Here is a 19,534-nt window from a genome sequence, read left to right as displayed (position 1 = left end):
CATCTCCAAGAAACGAGCACCGGGGAGAGCCATAGCGCTCACGTGGGTGCCCTCCCACTCAAAGGTAGCCGGCAACACCATCGCCGACTACCACGCCCGAGCAATGACCCTCCGGGCAGGGCACGACGCAGACACCCCAACTCCAGTGCTCACGTACAGAGATATAACAAGATCATATCGTGAAGAGCGGTGCACCCTCCCTGAGCCACACCGCTCCTTGACTAGGGACCAGCAAACAATACTCAGAAGACTACAGTCGGGATGGCTCACGCACCCCGTCCTGTTACATAGAATGTATCCCGAGAAAGAAGGGAACACGTGCCCATTCTGCAAGAACAACACTGGCACTCTTGCACACATAATCGCAGAGTGCACTAAACCCCAGACACCTCTACCCCCCACCCCCCTCTCCAACCCCCTACCCCCACACTACGAGCGATGGGAGACCTTGCTGGCCAGCCCCGCCCTGCCGACTCAACTCGTGCTAGCGGCCAGGGGCCAGGAGCTGTTGGCAGCATACGGGTCCCGTGAACAGGGAACCGGTCCCATCCGGCACTTAAAGGTGCCGCCGCCTTTTGGGGCTTCAATAAAGTTTACTACTACTACTACTCCGCATTTAAAAATACGAAGATTTTGCGTAGTGCGCGCACGTGAGAACGGCCCTCGCGGCGACCACCCGAAAAGAAAACCAAGAAAATGCCGAACACTCGCATTTGCGTGCCTCGCGATGACCTCCCTGCGTGCGCTGTAGTAGTAGTAGTAGTAGTAGTAAACTTTATTTAGTGAAAAGGGGTGATGGAAAAGGGGGTGAAATCAAGGGTGGGATCCACATTCCAGGACGCCAGAAGCTACTTGGCCATCCCTGGCCCTACTAGGCAGCGGAAGCTGCTGTGTAGGGTCCGAGCTGGACAGGGCTTCCTCCCAGGACTCTAATGAGCTTTCGTGGCTGTTTCTGTCCCAAGTAACTGGGCAATTCTTAACTGTATGGAATAAATCGGCCTTCTCGTGACACTGCTTACAGTCCTCATTATACTTTACTGGGAACATAGTGATAGTGTGGTATTATGTAAGTAGGTGTTCGTCTGTATTTTCTTAAGATTTCTCGCTTCTTCAGCAGTTAGACTGGGGTGTGGCGTAGTCATTGATCTTCGGTGAAGGCTATAGGATGATAATTTGTCTGTGCCTTGACAGTAAGCAGGGAGGGCGTACGAATGTTGCGGGTCTCTGCGGTGTATTGTAGTCCTCGCAAGAGAATCGACCGCCTCGTTACCCTCTAGCCCCCGATGGGCGGGAGTCGAGACAAGTGTGGGGTTCTGTTTTAGAATTTTTCGGATAAGTCTTTTAGCATTCCTTGGGACGATGCCGCAAATGAAGTTGCTTATGGCCCTGGTCGAGTCAGTGATAATTATTGAGTCCTTATTCTTGAATTCAGCCCATGTGATTGCTAGTATGACGGCAGCAGTTTCTGCTTCTTGAATATTTAGTTGTTTGGTAATGAGGATACCCAGCATCTATCTTCCCATGTTTGTTGGTAACTACAGCTGATGAATGGCCTTGCTTGTTTCGGCAGGGCGGGGCTGGCCAGCAAGGTCTCCCATCGCTCGTAGTGTGAGGGTGGGGGGTTGGAGAGGGGTTGGTGGGTAGAGGTGTCTGGGGTTTAGTGCACTCTGCGATTATGTGTGCAAGAGTGCCAGTGTTGTTCTTGCAGAATGGGCACGTGTCCCCTTCTTTCTCGGGATACATTCTATGTAACAGGACGGGGTGCGTGAGCGATCCCGACTGTAGTCTTCTGAGTATTGTTTGCTGGTCCCTAGTCAAGGAGCGGTGTGGCTCAGGGAGGGTGCACCGCTCTTCACGATATGATCTTGTTATATCTCTGTACGTGAGCACTGGAGTTGGGGTGTCTGCGTCGTGCCCTGCCCGGAGGGTCATTGCTCGGGCGTGGTAGTCGGCGATGGTGTTGCCGGCTACCTTTGAGTGGGCGGGCACCCACGTGAGCGCTATGGCTCTCCCTGGTGCTCGTTTCTTGGAGATGATTGCAGCCGCCACTGAGGAGATCATCCCCCTCCGGTAGTTGCCGTACGCTATTTTGGTGTCGGTGACCACTACATCTGCCCCCGGTTGAACGAGAGCTAGGGTTATGGCCACTTCCTCCGCCGCCGTTGGGTCTTTGGTCATGATTGCGGCGCTGGTAACTAGCCGCTCCCTGTCGGTCACGACTACTGCCGCGCGGTCGCTGCCTTTCTGTAGTGAGGCGTCGGTGTAGAGGACTCCTGGGTGTCCGTATAGTTGCTTGGAAATGGCTAGAGCTATTGCCTCTCTCCTGCCATCGTCCTTCCCCGGAGTAATGTTACGGGGAAGGGGCTTTGTGTGCATGACCTCTTTCCATTCCTCGTTGATGGGCGTAGTTGTTAGTATTGGCTCTATGCGCCATCCTATTTTGGTGAGTATTACGCGTCCGTGGGCCGTTTGGTTAGTCGGACCCGCTGACTGGAGAGACGGGCTTCTGTCAACTCATCGACGGTGTTACGTAAGACCATGGCTTGCAACACGGAAAATTACGACTTCCTATACAGCTTCGCCGCCAAAAAATGCATGTTCTGCAACCGCGAACGGTAATGAACTACTCCTTGCTCAGCGAAGTTGTTTCAGTTCTTTGTTGCTATGTGGGTTCACAAAAGTTATCTGTTTCTCAATTATGCTCCCCCGCTGTAAGTTGAAAATTGTAAACGGCAGCGTACGGTGTGCCTAGAGGTTACCTATTACAGTATTTGGAAACCTCCATGCAGCCTACCCTTTTGTTTTGCTAAAAAATCATTGTAAAAAAATCCTCAAACAGCTCTCGTCAATCCAGAGAGCATTGCAAGTTCAAAATTTTCAGTTGCCGAATTGCTCGTGGATGTCGATACCTGATATTTCTTCTTAACCTTTCCAGTTTTCTGTGTCAAAAGCCACGTTGACAAAAGTTTGTTTTGCGGTGTGGTCGAGTTATGGAGGGCAACCCAATAATACCCAAAGAGTAAGGTAGAGAATGCTACACACAAAGTCTCTTGATACAACAGATCACATAATGTTGACACTTCATGATTGCTGTACTCTATATGGACATCTGATTTAGTGGGGGCTAGGAGAACACCCAGTATCATGTTTGTTACCCTTTCGTTCCTAACCGTACACAGTGGCCCAGTACGTGGAATCTATGCGGACACATAGTACTTGTATGAATAAAAACAGTGCAAATGGCTACGTCCCGTTTATGTATTCGGAAACGATAGCCCGTGTTTTTTACCTGCACTTTTAGCGAAGGAAGGTGGCTCTGCCGCCTATTATTACTGCATAGCAGCCTTAAGCTTTTTCTGCCCTCGGAAGATTAATGTGAGGTTTCTTTAAAAATTTGAATTGCATGCTCCGCTTCACGGTGTTAGCAAAACGAAGCAATAAGTGTGCCCAGCCACTACGGACAGTATCAAACTTTACCTCTGGAATATTTTACTGATGTGGGAACCAAAAGCTTCTGCTCGATTAAAAATTCGGATTGCATTGATCCTTCAGCAGTCCGGCAAGATTCATTGACCGCTTTATGTTTCTAATTTTAAAGGGCAGCAAGAAACTTGTCAGTGGCACATCCCAACAAAAGTGCGATCAAAGCGTCTGCAACAGTTTATGCAATAAATGCTTTCTGAACGCATTCCTGAATCACACAGGCATTGGGGTTTTTGAAAAGAGACTGTTAAACAAAAGTGATCTGCCTTCACTGTGCCACGTTGGATATTGTCCTTTTCAGAAAGAAAAAAGTTACTTTAGAGCCGGCCGCAGGTTACGGCACCTATTTCCTCTGAGGGGTGTTTTTGGTAGGCCACGCGTTCTCCTGGCTGCGCGGGTAATAATTTTCGTTTGTAAGCCTTCTTTCCCCTTCTTTTAGTCGTATGGTTGAGTTGGCCAACAGAGAGACGGACACGCGGAGTGTTCTGGTTCAGTTAGCTCACACAACACGAGCGTCCTAAATGCTTCCGCAAAAATGACTTTATTTCAGCTAAACCAGCAGTTTCCCCCTATATTTGCCCCAAAATTGCAGTAGTAGGCAGGATCTTTTTGAAAACTCTTCATAGAACGTGGCAATAGGGAGTGTCCAGCTCACTTCTTCCGGGGGACGCATAATCCAAGCGTTACGCCTTCTCGGGCAGGTTTGCACCGACAGTTTTGGCCGCAGTCTGAATCGTAATTGCACTATAAAAGAGCATGGAGTTGTATCAACAAAAAATAACAAAAACCTTTTGAGCATTCTTTACATTAGACCGCTTTGCCCCTAACTAGAGCGTTCTCCATCAATGACAACATACCCTTCGTTTTTTCTTAAAACAAACATTCCAACCAATACCTAAGTTATAAAATATTTAGCTCATTCCACTCAGAACTAAACAACTTCGAGTTATAACCCATTTGCGCCGAAAGAGCGGTAGATACTAAATCCTTTTACACAACCATAATGATATACAAACTACTATGAACATCTTTATAAATATGCAAAGCTTCACTGATGCAATACAAGAATCTCAGGGCTGCATTTTGACCTGACGTATCAAGATGTATAATATGTTTTGCATCCAAATTATACCATCGCAACTGTACCACTTTGCTGTTTTTCCTCTACAACCACCTGACTATAAGCACAATAAAATGACTCAGGGTATATATAACAAAGACATGTAGGGTTTTTTAGTTCTTGCAACGCATTTAGCACTAGTGTAAACACAATTGCTGCCTTTAAAATCAATGTGGAGGAAATAACATGAGAAAGAGCGCACCGTATAAAGTATTCATTCTATAAGGTTTACCCCAGGCAAAACCTGCCTAGCTCTCTGTAGCTCAAACACATCGAAGACCTAGAAAAATGCCTGTTACAATGTTAAAGGTAACGTACAGAGCCCCACGTGGAGTTGATGGTTTGTGTTCAGCTGTGCGTGTAGAGCACCACAGCAACTGGCAGCAGGAAAACCAAAAACTTCAGTTCACTCTACGCAAATGATCCGGCACGTTCTTCGTGTTCCTTTGCTCTTCGCAGGCCTCAACGTTTACTTTTTTTCGTGGTAGTATCCGCCTACTGTCTGGGCGTGTGTGCTTCTATTCAGTACCCACAAGGACAAAAGTTTCAATGCGTGTGTTTATACTCGCACCAGCCGACGATGCGTTTACGAGCGAAATTTGTGCAACCACGACCCGTCAGAGGAGGGCAATTACTCGTCCTGATACGTGTACAGGTTCTAAGCATTTCCTTTGTGTGGGGAGGGGAGTAAAGAAGAGAGAGTTAACATATTTATTACAAGATTCAATGGGGAAGAGTCATCAGTCAATGACTCCTTGAGGTTTTTTAGCCTTAAACTCCCTTAAAACTCAGCGATATTGTTTCACGACTCTGATCAGCGCACGCATGAGATAGTAGAGGCAGCTGAAATGCAACTAGTCGATTTTGAGTGTGTCAGCACGGCATCAGTAGCCTTGTCCGATAAGAAGGCAGCGTTCTTGAGAAAGAACTGGTCGTGGTAATGACTGACACGTGTCGGACAGCGGCAAGCGATTCCGTTATTTTATTCTGTGTATAATCGTGACCATTTCTCTATCTCTTGTATTTTTTGCTGCAATATATTTCACCCTGATTCAATAAAATTCAGTTGGAAGTAGCGCTTGTCCTTGTCTACTGGGTCCCTGTTTTTTTTCAGCGCTTAAGATGAACGATATACAATACGAACAAGCCCGAACGCAAGCCTTATTCAAGTATCACTGAATTCGCAGCTGTTCAGACCTCTCTCCCAAAGGTCGTAAGAAGAAACGGAGGTATTTAGCGAATGTAGTAGGACGTGCGCACAGACCTTGCCCTATTAAACAGGTTCTAGGTGCTGCACAGCAGCGGTGTACATCGACATATACGATGGTGTGTAATATAGGGCACTTAGTGGGTGGGCCAAATGTGTTAGTGCGCAGTGTACAGGGCTGACGTTCCTACAGTTCGTTAGGTGTTTATGCTGTATAGGGTAGGGGATGCGTACTATCCTTAAGTGCTTTGTTCTCTCGTGATATATGATCAAAGGGATCTTCCTCTAACGCTCGCTTCCAGGGGTCTGGCGGAATACCTCTCAGACCAAAATTGGGCGATTTCGTTTTGCTCCGGACGGAACAGTGGGTGGGTTAATGCGTATGATAACGCTGTATTTGTCTGCGGGATATTGGCCAATTACTTGGGGTGCTGGCCGGTGAATGTGCCCACAGGAGAAGCTACAGCGCGCTTGCTGCGAATTTTTATTTACGACTTTGATAAACGTTTGCGTTATGGCAATAGCCCTGGGCGCTACTTCAGCTTGCAGAATGTTCTACCCGGTAAGGCTATGCTGGTGAGCTGCTTATTGTGCTGGATAACTACCACTGTCCTTGCTCCTAAGCCACGATAAGATACCGCGTATATGTCCTCATCATCCGCCTATCTACGTCCACTGCAAGGCAAAGTCCTCTCCCATAGATATCCAATTATTCCGATCCTGTGCTAGGTATGACCAATTTATCCCCGCAACCTTTTTGATCCCATCTGCCCATCTAGCTGTCTGCCGCCCCTGCCATGCTTGCTTTCGCTAGGGATCCACGCTGTTACTCTTATTGAGCATTACATTACATTATGTTACTCCTAATAAGCATTACTTTGGATTACATTGCGTGCACATACCCATCAGTTCTTAAATTCTACTAATATGTCTTTAGCACGTGTTTATTCCCCGACAGAATCCGCGTGTTACATTTTGCTTATATTCTTCTTTTTGTGTCGAAGCTCAAGACATACTGAATTGTTTTCGTAACTATTTGTCTTTCACTTGTAATGCATCAGATACAGCTCTGCATGAGCCCTGATCTTGTCTGAATAATGCTTGCGACATTGTATCTTCCAAGTTTCAACAACACATAGTACCAATGCAACCTCATAGAAAAAGAATAGTTGTACTAAGAATTCTTTATAAAATATTCAAAACGCAATACTTACAATCCAATTGCCGCCGCACTTCGAATCAAAAGAGTAACCAGTCACCATAACGTTGCCTAGGGACCTGACAACACAAAAAGACGGGTTTCAAATCTTTAAACGACGAATTACAAATATTTGTTGCTTTTTTATGCTGAGACACACAGTGGACAGAAGCCAAAATCTTAACACATTTTATACGGGCGCTGTCACTGCGCATTACGTGAGGCAAGCGCGTTTCTCCCCACAATATTTCGGCTGAACAAACTGCAAAGGTTTGGTGCAAAAGACACTGTTTGAAGTCCAGTGTTATGTGTAAGAAACACTCCTGAGGCTTGCCATATATTAACATAATAGCCATGGAATTGTTTTAAACACTCTGCAAGCATTATGACGCCATCGCTTTCTTTAAAAAGGCTTTGCAAACGTAATTGTGCCGATCCAACGTACCTACAAATACATCCTACTGAATTCCACACCCTTTTGGTAGTCCTGCTTTGGATACTCAGTATTCAATAACACGGCATATCACGCGGACGTTTTCTCGTTTGGCACAGCTTTTCGAAAAAAAGACAAAATTTGTAACAATAGCGAATGCAACTTCCCGTGCAGCATCAGTAGGGAAGCGAAATCTTCACCAGTTTGTTTTTCGCATCTTGTGTTTAGAATTACACCGAAGTGAACAGCACTTGGACCAGCATTTTCTTGCAGAAACCAAAATAAAGAAACAACTAGAAAGTGCGGCCTCTGTCTTACATTTTGACTTAATAAATGTATGACTCATAGGTAACGCTGCTCGTAATGCGGCCTCTCCAATAATAGCTGCGGAAAGCAAAGGCATACTTATTTTCCAGCAGTTAGCTTAAGGTTGGAAAAAACTTGGAACGTATTCATGCCTGAATAAATTTTAAAAGGGGTGCAAATATTCAAAACCTGTGGTAAGAAACAACCCAAGGCATTATATGTGCATTTGGCAGCGTATTTAGACAAACTGTAGGGTCTATAGCCTCTGTGATATGATATTTCAGCACGGTACTCGACCGCAAGAGCCAGCTTGTGCGGGTTTCTTATGGCACAGAAAGCTGTTCGTATCCTTAGGAGTCCTTCCACTTTGGCGGCACACATTCAGTGCCGCCTCTCTGGTATGCATGCTGTAATACCGTGACGAACCAAGCAGCCGTCCACATATAGGAATAAACGGAGGGTGGTACCAGTACCACATTTAGAATAGTTAGAGAGGAAATGAAAGGAAGCCTCTACCGATGCCCGAAATGATGTCCAAACACTCTAAAAACTAAAGCTAAAAATCTACAAAGCTACAGCTAAAGCGTAGGTGTTCTTAGTAATACCGGAGCAGGAGAGTACAGTCGGTAAAACACTTGTCCTAAACAACGATTTCAAACTCAACTAGTGAACTAGTTGCATATGAAAACTGCCGAAACATACTGATTGACAAACATGATGGAGACATGCGTTGTGTGCCTAAACTTCACTACACTGCAGCATTTTTTTTCTAATCTCTCCGCGCGAGGCAGGATAAAGCTGAAAGCACAAAAGCTTCGTTATAAACAAGCATTTTACGAACTGCGCATCCTTCATGCGTACCACACATATAGCTATTTTGAGAAAACGCTGATTTTTCAATATATTCGTGCCATTCCAGACAACGGCGTTGCGGACACTGGCTCACAGCGCTTGGCCTCTTTTTCCGGCAAAGACAATGATATTTGACGCGCAGCCTCGCTGTAACTACAATGGCCGCTTATACATAGTTCGTATTGCCTTGTAAATACCTTTGCCGTTTATTGGAAAAACGTGAGTATTTTTCGATGTGGTTCTTCATTGAACTAGTGCTTACACAGCGAGCAACAGGACAAAAGACGATGAGTGGAGACACGGACAAGCGTTGACTTCTAACTAAGAATTCTTTCAAAAAACACCTATTTAAGTATTCACAAAACAGCCGAGCTGCGTGAACAAGCCTGTAAACAAGCATACACGGCACATAATGAAGAAAACCACAGTATATATTACGCATACAGCAACACAAAAATGAGGGCGCCATGTAACGCGTGGTGGCCCCGCCGCGGGGAACAGATAACCCAGTTCTTTTTCTGAAAGGCTTAGGGACGGTCTAGGGACCTATGCGTCACCAAGACGTGCCATTTTGGCTTCTTCTACCATCTTCCCTGTAACCTGATGTTGTTCCCTAAAATGACCACACACTCAACGTAAACAGGGCCACAATCCTTACGAAGGGCCCAACCCTTGCACTAAGCACTGAAGTGTCCTGTGTGCGCACGTCGTACGTTCCTAAGGTGTTCACGTAGTGTGACGTCCAGGCACCTTGAAGTCTGGGCAACGTACTTTTTTGTAAGAGAGTGGAATATCGCCTTTCATCGCTCCTGTCACCTTCAGCCTGAGGCCACCAAACGATATGTAAGCATAATTTACTGTAAGGAAGTGTTCAAAATCTTTTCCGATGTAAGATGAGTGGCCCCTGGCGTGAAATACCACTGGTTCATAACGGAATTATTTTTAATTAAAATCCTTACTGACCTAGTTTATAGAAATTCAGCATTCTTGGCAGTTCAACTTTGAAGTGAAACCACGTGAGATGCCGCAGCCGGTGTGAAGGTGAGTGCAGCCAAGCGCCGATGGCGCCGATGCACAGACTGCCACCTCCAACCTGTTCCCACGAGAATAACAATGTGACTAACGCATCGTTTGGAGGAGAGACGACACTGCTCTCCATAGCGCGTGAGAGTTTCTTGCAATAGCCGGGCCAGTGTTTCAGTTCAGCCGTTGTGTGGTGGAAGCAGGAAGTGAGAACGCTGAATCACCTCTAGTTGAGTAAACGGCAAAAACAAAAACGAAGGATGAAGGAAGACAACCGAGACTGAAGCTTGTCCGGGTTGTCCACCATTGTAGTTTTTCTTATTTGTGCGCTTTACTTATTTAGCATACAATACCAACTTCCCCAGAAGTCCATCTTATTGCGTCCATCTGTGACGGTGTTGCCTGTGCGGCCGCAATGTCGAAACCGGCAAGCTGCACGGGACATTTCGTGTATGTCGCACGGCCTGCTGATGAGTAGTGGCCGGATTTTTAGGCATTAAAATACTGCAGTTTAAGCGCCAAAACTAGTCAGGCAAAACAACAATTTATGCCTCTCAAGTCGTGCATATACGCATCCTAAATATTTATATTGAAGCGAATATACCTAAACAAAGGCTGCGCGACCTGTATTTCTTGTGGGAAAGCGAAACATGTTTGTGTTTATGATGACATTACGGCACCGACACTTGAACGTAGCCGTTGAATTGTCCCATAATATTGATGGACTAATTTGTAAAAGACATACAGGCAGGCCAAAATTTGTGGGTTTAGGCAGCCCAAGAACAACTATCGTCTTCAAATAGGGAGCGCCAAATTTGGGACACCACCAACATTTATTGCTCCATTTTCACTTCCTGTCTCGTCACCAATACTTTGCTGCCACTTTCTGCAAGCCTTCAAGAAGCCTTTGCCTGTAATTGAGCATCTAGTGGAAACAAGTAAACAGTAAACTTTAGGTTAGGTTCTTGAATAAGGAAAAGTTAGCTGAAGTAAGAAAAAGTCTACGCAGCGGTCGAAGCTCAGTATACTGGCATACAGTGGACGCACAACATCAGCCCTTTAATTGCTTGTCAACCCTTTTGAACAGCTTTCTGGCTCAGAAAGGCGTTTGAGGCACCTCGAACAAAGTTTGTACTCAACAAAAACGTACTTACAGCGGAGCCGTAATGAAGATAAAAGCCAGAAATAGACTTACAGCCTTCATAGTTTCAAAAAAGTGAGACACATACCATGCACGTATTTTCGAGTGCCTTATATATCTGTACCTGATTTGACATATTTTCATAAAAAAACTCTGCACAAATAAAAAAACGCGCAGAACACCTGCCTTCACAAGTTCTTTTGAGTAAAACATCCTGTGGCAATTAAGGTCAACAGAAAGCGACCGTAGTGGACCGGTAAACGCGCGCATTATGTGAACCCTGGGACATCACCCCAACCTGCGTGCGTTGACCTCTTTTACTGCCGTCTTCCCCTTCTTGACCTGTATTTCCCCCGAACGCATTACAATACCACGAAAGAACATTCTGACATGATAATTTTTATCGGTCTTTTCACACTTATCTGTACGTTAATTTGCATGCCACATCCTAAGGAACGTGTGACTGGAATAGCAGCCGCAAGCGCGTTAGCCTTTTTCAAGTCAAACAGGCAAAACTAAATTATCAGAGGTTTTTTGTGGCTTACTCTTTATTTTGCCATTTGTCGTCAAGCTTTCGAGAAAGGTGTTTGTTATCCACCCAGTGGTCTTGCTACCAGACTGTGGCACAGTTTGTGGAGGTCGAGAAAAATTTACCCAAGAACTAATGGCTGAGACACGTACGGCAACCTGTTCAGAGTTGCGAAGCATTTAAAATAAAAACAAATGTTAGTAGCGGCTTGGCAGATTCTTGACAGCAACATTCTGACTATTCTAAATATCTCCAATCATGCTTCGCAAATGTGAAATACTCAATAACCCTTAAATTCTTAAAAATAGAAAGTGGAAGCCGACATTCGTTTTGCAAACTTCCCTTGCATTTCTCGCAGAAAGAATAGGAAGGAAGGAATAGTACAGAAAAGGCAGGGAGGTTAACCAGAATACTGTCCGGTTGGCTACCCTACTCAGGGGGGAGGGGATACGGAAAATGAAAGGGAAAGAAAGGACAGCGATACATATTAAAGGAGAAAATGAGAGAAAGAAACGTAGAAAAAACACAAGGCGTGACCAAGCAACTAGATAGGCGGTACAAACACCGCACACAACCAGAAAATGCACAAAACTAATACGGTCCAGGGATAAAATTGGCAACTAAGGGCACTGCAAATCAGTAATGTCCGTACAATCGTTCTGACAGGCCCGTGTCCTTCAAAAAGGGCAGTAGGGATTTTATAGCCGTTTCGGCCTGTGATGGACAACGCCTATGACACAAAATTGTCTGCGCTGTAAAGGGGAGGTCGTCGAGTCGGCGAAGTGTGGTGGAGAGCTCTTGCCTCAGCGTTATGAAGCGGTCACAATGGCACAGAAGGTGTTCAATCGTCTCGTCGGTGGCGCACGCATCACAAGCAGGGCTGTTGGCCATTCCAATGGTGTAGGAGTAAGCACCGGTAAAGGCAACACCTAGCCACAGGCGACAAAATAAGGTGACGTCCGAGCGTGGCACGTTATTAGGTAGGTGGCGCTGCAAATCTGGGTCGAGCCAGTAAAGACGAGCGTTTGAGAACTCGGGTTTATTCCACTTCGCGAGAGTGACTTCCCGGGCAACGGACCACAGCGACCTTGCTGCATGAGTGGGTGATAGAGGGATGCGGGTCAATCTTGCACGTGTGTGGGCGCCATGAGCTGCTCTATCCGCCTGTTCGTTCCCAGTAATGCCGCAGTGGCTTGGGAGCCACTGGAAAACAACATCATGTCTATGCCTGACTAATGTGTCATATAAGCACCGGATTTCAGCCACAAGTTGTTTGTATGGGCCGCCGCGGCGGAGGGCAGATTGGATGCACTGAACAGCGGACCTCGAGTCGCATAGTACAACCCATTTTTCTGGCGATTCCCGCTGGATGAATAGAAGGGCCTCCCGAATAGCTGCCAATTCAGAAGCGGTTGACGTCGTCGAGTTTAAAAGCCTACAATAAATTTCGGTCGACTTTTGTGGTATCATAACAGCGCCGGCCGAACTGGATGTGGTGACCGACCCATCCGTGTAGACATGGACCCCGTTTCTGTATGCCTCATGTAGAAAAAGTAGGGATAGCTGTTGAAGACCGCTAGGTGGAAGGCCCGCTTTCGTTTTTATTCCCGGGATGTTTAAGTGCAGTGTCTGCGACAGGCACCAAAGTGGCGACGAGGGCCGAGACGGAGGTGCATAGCTGGATGGCAAGCTCCCACTGTGAGCGGCAACCACCTTACAAAAAGATGCCTGCGGTAGTGTTGAAGGCAGGGATGCAAGGTGGTGATGGGGCAACCGGGTGAGTTGCCTAATGTGTGCCCTCAGTGTCTCCACTGTCATGTGGGTTGCAATCGGGTGATCCCTTGCAACGCAAATTGTGGCCACAGTTGAGGCTCAACGCGAGAGACCGAGACATGTACGAAGACCCTGGGCCTGTATGGCCCGAATTGCCTGTAGGTTGGTTTTACATGTGTTGGTTAATACAGGCAGGCCATAACGCAAAACACCGAGAAACAGGGCATCGTATAGGCGTAACATTGAGTGCACGGAGACACCGCACGTCTTTCCGGCCAGAAACTTCATTAGCTGGACGACTGCAGTTAGCCTTTTTTTTTAGGTATGAAGCTTGAGGAGTCCATGATAAATCCCGGTCCACAATAACTCCCAGAAAACGGTGACTTTTGACTTAAGGAATATGTTGTCCATTTAAAGAAATCTATTACAGCGACATTTTTTTGCGGGTGAAAGCAACCGGTGCACATTTCTCCGGAGATATTTCCAGGCCTTTTCGACGCAGGAACAGAGATGTTAGTGTTGCGGCTTTCTGAAGTCGGGCCCAAATCTGAGGGCCTGAAACCCTTGATGCCCAAATGCAGATGTCATCAGCATAGATGGAGAGGTGGACGTTGGTTGGTAATGCGGTAGAAAGTCCTATCAACGTGAGGTTAAACAATGTAGGGCTAAGCACACTTCCTTGCGGGACTCCACAAGAAACAAAGTGCTGTGATGTTGGGCCATCTGAAGTCTCAACGAAAAAATACCTTCCTGGCAGGAAGCTTTGAATCCATCTAAATGTCCGTTCACCGACTCCTGCATCTTGCCGGCCGCCCAGAGCGGCGTCATGTATTACGTTATCGTACCCTCCTTTTATGTCTAGAAACAAAGCGGCTGACAAACGTTTGAGGTATTTGTTGTGCTGTACCGATGTGACAAGGTCAATTACGTTGTCGGTGGATGAACGTCCGCGTCGGAATCCAGCCATACATGGGGGTAACTTTTACGGTGCTCAAGGTACCATTCCAAACGACCTAAAACCATCCTTTCCAATAATTTTCCAATGCAGCTTGCAAGCGCTATAGGACGATATAATGCCGGGTCAAGGGGAGACTTGCCTGCTTTCAGAACTGAGACCAAGCGGTTACCCTTCCAATCCTCAGGAACCAAACCATCTTGCCATGACTGGTTCAGCCGATACAAAAGAGTGTGACGGGCTTCTTGGCCGACGTGACGCAGGGCGGCGTACGTCACTCCATCCGGTCCTGGTGAAGATCTACTTCGGCACAGATGTAACACCGCATCGAACTCTGCCATTGAAAATGGGACGTCCATGCAGGAGTCGCGTGATACGGGGACGACGCGTATGTCCGCTTGGCTGGCAAAGCTGCACCATTGACAATTCTTAAGCAAAAGTCCTCCGCTACGTCGACCTCTCGGCGTTTCTGATGAAGCGCCAAAGCACTGAAAGGCCGACGTTGCTGTGCTGTTCGAAGGCCCCTGACAGTGTTCCAGATGTGAGATAGAGGTTTCCGAGGGTAAAGTTTCTCGCAGAACCAATAAGCTGATAAGTAAATAAACGGAAGGGCCCCTACTGTGTAGTGGTTCATTGGTGAGGGTTTTTAAATAGGTGCTAAGGGCAATATAAAGCAGCTGTGGTAGACAAGGGCCGTGATACGGAACCTAATAGGCTAAAGGCGTGCTCAGTCACCTAGTACACGTATACATGATTAACTTATGTCACCTATCATGGCTACGTCATTTGAAATGAGGATTGTTTCAACGAATCCAGATATAAAAGACAGCAGCCTGCAACGCCTAGGAAAGCATATAGGGCGCTATGATTTTTATAAGGGTTTTCCATTGCGTGTTTGCAGAAATAAAGTTGTGATAAACAACTGACGGCATCACGTTACGCATCAAACGCCGTACAAATCTACCCGGGCAAGTTTATCTCTGTCAATTGCCACGATACTGATGTTAATAAAAATGTATTTCACTCTTGATGGTGGCAGCCAGTGTCCTGGTACGGCACATTGGGGTTTCTGTGAACCCAGTTGGCAAACCATTGACCCGTCACTCAAGTGTCTACGGCTTATCAAGAGCAGTGTGTCTAAAATCTCGGCGCGTGTTCTTGCAAACGCTTCTGTCATAAGATCAAAAATGGCAAACTTGGTTATAAAAATTATCAATCAAACTGATTCCCCATTTTTGCCCCTGTTTTAGACAGTAGCTTTTCATTTTGTATAATTCAAGTAGCCTCGTCTTTCCCATTTATGCTTAGCTACATTCAAGTTCTAGCAGCGTTGGTGCTACGTGTAGCATAAAAGGGCCCACTGCGCATCAGCCGAAGTCCCTTCACATGGCGCCTACACACGAGTCACAGTGTGGGTGTTAAAAACAAAGTCCTCTGCTCCTTGAGTTGTTACAACAGCACTAGCAACCGCCTTAGGATAAAATACAATTACATTACAATAATTTTCAAATACAGTTTTGATGAACACTGTCATCGGAATAGCTTTATTGATAGAGAATCGAATGTGTAATCTGCAAGAGTGGGCTCGGTGTCTGCTAAGGCATAGTTTTGATCCTTTCCTTCCCTAACATTACAAACGGTGAATGTCGGGCAAAACGCTCAAACCGTTTTTATGCACGTTCCTCGGCATTCTAGACTACTGCTTAATGTTTAGGTATAAACTTTTTTTGCACACAGCTTGCGTAGGCAAAACGTATGAGCATTGAAAAGTTTTCATTGCCTCGTCTGTACCTATATTACGGAAAATAGCCCGTGGCCTTTATGTCCCGTATTGCTTTAGTGGAATTAAAACTCGCGCCAGTAGTCACTAAACTTAAGCAGGTGTAAACATTTTTATGTCATTTATTGCCCATATTGAACATCTGAATATTGCTGTTTTCCGTCTATCTAAGGCCATTTTAATCATTTTAATAGCAGAGCTTTTTAAACGTCCAGTTCTTCAGTATAAAGTTCACACAAAACATACCAAGACAAAAGACCAAGCCCACGTGAGCGCGCACCTCTGGAGGAGCGCCCGGCGTCTGCTAGCTCGACCTTCTAAAACACTGTGCGCAGCCTTCGTGATGTGATCTGTGGCGTGCTGTTCTACTCGCCACTTTACCAGCATTTGTCCATCAAATGGGGAGCACCGATACCGTGTGCGCGCTACAGACGCCGAGATTGCGAACGTGTAATAACGCTGTCCACTGTAGGAGAGATCTGAAAACCTTCTTACAATACGATCCGGTGCTCCCGGTCATTTAGAACATTCAGAGGCAATTTTAGAAAGCTGTCTAAAGTGAAAAGGCCTGGTCTCCAACAACGGGAGAGGAGCCAAAAGCTGTTGTGGTTTTCCGGCGGCGTCATTTGTCTTTGCGCAGCTGAGTGTAAGTACCATTGCTGTTTGGGCAGGTAAAAATTTCCTCTTTGTATTACAGAATTTTTTTCGACGGTTTGTCTCGCCGCACTTGTTGCTCGGTTAATGTTTTTGTGATATTCGTCTCGTCGTTCATTTGATTTCCGGTTGTCTCAATTCGCGTCCACCTGTGACTGCTCAATGACTCACACGAGGCATGGGGATTATAGCGTCTGGATAATACTCATAATTTTAGAGAGTGAAAATATAACTGTAACAATATTACTAATCATACTGTTAATATTTTACTGCTCATGGGCTCAATGGCGAAAAGGTCACATCAAGGTTAACTGCCTAAGGAACATAGGAGCTTGCGTAGTAACCAGCTCGGCACGAAGTGTCGTGGTGCATGAACATAGGGATTCTGGTTCTACCCACGTACTTATTTCAGTCGCAGATATTCTCCATGACGTCATAAGGCAGCACGCGGCACTGCATGGTGATGTCCTTCATGTACTGTTGAGGCTCTCTCCCGGTTCTTCCATCGCTCCACGCATCGGAGGAAAACAGGCAATTGAGATTTTACACTGTCCAATATCTTTCTTTTTTAAAGAATCGAGTACTAAAATATTCTGACACAGTTGGCATGGTGGGAAGAACAGTGAGACGAGCGCTGAGCATTGTGACCCCTTGATGTGACTGAATAAATATGTGTAGTTTTGGCACTTGAGACCACAATTTATTGTGGAATGATTTACTACTTCTCGGTTTTATTGATCACTTCAAGACAGACCAACAGCACCTGTATCGTGTGAAGTGCCTGTGTCGTGTTTGAGTGCTCTTTTCAGTAAAAGAATCAATTCAACCTGCCCATCATATTTGCTTACAAACCAATGGAAATAGCGAAAATTCAATCGTGCATTCCGTTTTGCGCAGCACTCAGTGGCGTGCGCACGAGTTTCTTTTGGGATAAGGAAGAACCCTGAAAAAATTGTTATATATAAACAACTAAAAAAAAGAGGAACACCAACAGTAATTGCAAGGTTTGTGCTTATTTTTTGGTGAAAAAACCACTAGTGGTGGGGGACACATCCATGCCATCCACCTGAGCCAGAAGACGTTTTTCGGGTCAAAATCGACGATGCCAACATCCGCTTCGCCACACACTCCTGCGTACCACTTTGGCCTTAATTTTTACATCAGATATTTCGAACCCTCTTGAGGGGCCATTTTGAGAGCATCTCGTGGGGACTGGGGGTTCCGTGGTAACAGCTATTGCCTTCGGTAATGTGGGGCGATGCCTTGCAGTTCGGCACTCAGTTTCCTCTATACGTATGGCTTTCTTCAGCATGAGTGCAAGAAATATTTTGACAGTGTACTAGGAAGGATGCGAGAAGAGACACAAACTTCACTGATCCCAGACTCATTTGCATGCATCATATCTTGGAGAGGAATACGCTGCGCTGCCACGCCCACAAAAAACTCACCAATGCAACCAGCATAGTAACTTTCACATTGTCATCATGTGTGTATAGCAAAATGAGGGCCCACATTTTCTGACTAGTCACAAAATCGACATCATTGGCACAGATTGGCCGAGCAGGCGCGCTCGTGATAATGCATCTACACCAGCATGTGCTGCGGGTTATTCCTGGGCAGGTATTTAACCCGCACTAAGGACAGGGTGAATTATAGAAAAGCCAAATTTCCAACAGCTGTGTCTACACCAGGCCGGCATGTCAGATGGACTATTGATGAAAGATATGAATATATTGCCACCTCCTTAGGGTATGTAGCCATCGAGAAATTATCATACTGACTTGCCGCTGCATTGACAACTTGTTGAGGGAGCACCCCCAAAATATAAAAAAAGTTCATGTTGCCCATCTTTTATCCTACTGCCTAAAGAGCATGCGTGAGCCGATATATTGCAATTCCCAAATTCTAGGAAGAAGCCTAGCCAGACGGGCTTTATTATGTGGGAGGCTTATGACAAACGCTAAAGAAACTGCTTGTGCCAGTGACACGTCCATTTCCCTGTGCGAGTGTTATATTAGATGGTTTAGTACCGCCCATATATTTTTCAATAAGCCGTCTTGTGAGTCGTGCGCACAGTTCGTCTCGCCATCATGATATCTATTTCTTTTGCACCTCATTGATATAAACCAGTTTACAGTACAGTTTGTACTGTCGCATTTGTTGTGTTCGGTTTTTTAGCGGTTAAACGATTTCGTCAGGAACTCAAGCTTGTATGTCGCTATTGATAGTGAATGCCTACACCCTAAAGCGTTAGAGATAGTATTAAATTTAAATATCCCAGAAAGTGACAGAGAATACAGGCACCCAGCCAGCAGATTTGGTAGGCACCCGAGATTACATCCGAAGACGTGGATTCGGTCCCCCCTCTGTACGGATGTTTTTCTTCACCTGTTTGCTATATAAAATTTAAAAATTGGTGCTTCACTACATTTAGTAAAAAAAGACAAACACTCCCCTATGCCTTCCTCGGCATTATAGACTTCTAACGATTCCTTCTGTATTTCCCCAACTAGTCCTTCATTCCTTACCATATTATTCTGGAAAGCACACCGAGGTCCTTAGTTTTGACTGCGTTCCTGCCGAATGGTAACATAAGAGGGTTACTCGTTGGCCGACTTGTCATGAACGGCTGTAGACGCACGCATCACGGCCCAGGGTTTAAAAAGAAGGTCCTTTTCACCCCTTCTCATGTCAGAGTAGAACTGGCTACTACCCTCAAGCATTAGAGATAGTTGTCCTAAATATAAATACCCCAGACATTGACGGGAAACACAGCCGCCCGGATAGCCGAATTGGTAAACCATTCGACAATAAAACCAAACGCGTTTTCGGTCCGCACTCTGGATGCGTGTTTTGGTAGTTTAAGTGGAACTCGAAACTACCTCTTTCGCTGCTTTTATGTGCACCTTACTTTCTTCCCAGAACCACAACCAAAGTGTAATGCTCTTGCATGTTTCTTTCACGTAATTTTAAAATAATCTTTCAATTTATATTTCAACACAAGTAATCGTCAGACGCGTGTCATATACATGCATTCACTGATCTTTTTTGCGGACTTTCTTTTTTTTACCCCTATGGGA

General features: G+C 45.8%; 1 long non-coding RNA gene across 1 annotated transcript; it reads right to left on the bottom strand.

Annotated features, from left to right (window-relative positions):
- Nucleotides 1-3,817: 3,817 nt before the first annotated feature.
- Nucleotides 3,818-10,826, bottom strand: LOC144166112 (uncharacterized). The gene is made up of 3 exons (XR_013321578.1): nucleotides 10,777-10,826; nucleotides 7,025-7,088; nucleotides 3,818-4,227 (listed from the first exon to the last, which is right to left on the bottom strand). It is a non-coding gene; the product is annotated as an uncharacterized LOC144166112 (long non-coding RNA).
- Between the last annotated feature and the right edge of the window lie 8,708 nt (nucleotides 10,827-19,534).

This window comes from Haemaphysalis longicornis, unplaced genomic scaffold (genome assembly GCF_048455015.1).
Source record: "Haemaphysalis longicornis isolate Haplotype H1 unplaced genomic scaffold, Haemaphysalis longicornis Haplotype H1 scaffold_16, whole genome shotgun sequence".
Taxonomy (NCBI): domain Eukaryota; kingdom Metazoa; phylum Arthropoda; class Arachnida; order Ixodida; family Ixodidae; genus Haemaphysalis; species Haemaphysalis longicornis.
Note: the sequence above shows the minus strand (reverse complement) of the source record. Positions and strands in the feature narration are given on the sequence as shown.